The sequence below is a fragment of the Pundamilia nyererei genome, unplaced genomic scaffold, assembly GCF_000239375.1.
Source record: "Pundamilia nyererei isolate P.nyererei 1_Seehausen unplaced genomic scaffold, PunNye1.0 scaffold00118, whole genome shotgun sequence".
Classification (NCBI taxonomy): domain Eukaryota; kingdom Metazoa; phylum Chordata; class Actinopteri; order Cichliformes; family Cichlidae; genus Pundamilia; species Pundamilia nyererei.
The window spans coordinates 1,717,507-1,717,948 of NW_005187519.1; positions in this window are offsets into that span (position 1 = coordinate 1,717,507).

Sequence of the window (442 nt, forward strand, 5' to 3'; positions counted from 1 at the left end):
GGATGTGCGCGCGTGCGTGTGCGTATGCGCGTGCGTGTCTGGCGTCTGAACACGCCTCTTTTGGAATGACCGACACCTCCTTCGCCCAATTAAGTCCCATCCAAAAGATTTGGAGCGTTTAATACTTTTTTTTTCTTTTGGAAATCCGCCCACACTACTTATCGCCTCTCCTGATTTGCTATTAAGCTCCAACGCTGCCGTCGATACACCTGTTAGGAGCAGGTTTTGTTTTGGTTTCTGTTTGGCTGCTGTGTCGGCCACTGTGCTCTTCGTTATTGCTGGGAAGACAAATTACTTAATATCTGATCCTGATCATGATGTAGGAAGTAGTTTGTTTAGGGGTTATAATGTGACAGACAGAAGACATCAGTGGAACACCCCACAGTGTAGTTTCAGCAACACCACGAAAGTTTCCTGCTTCGCCAGCAGGGTCAGCCTCTGC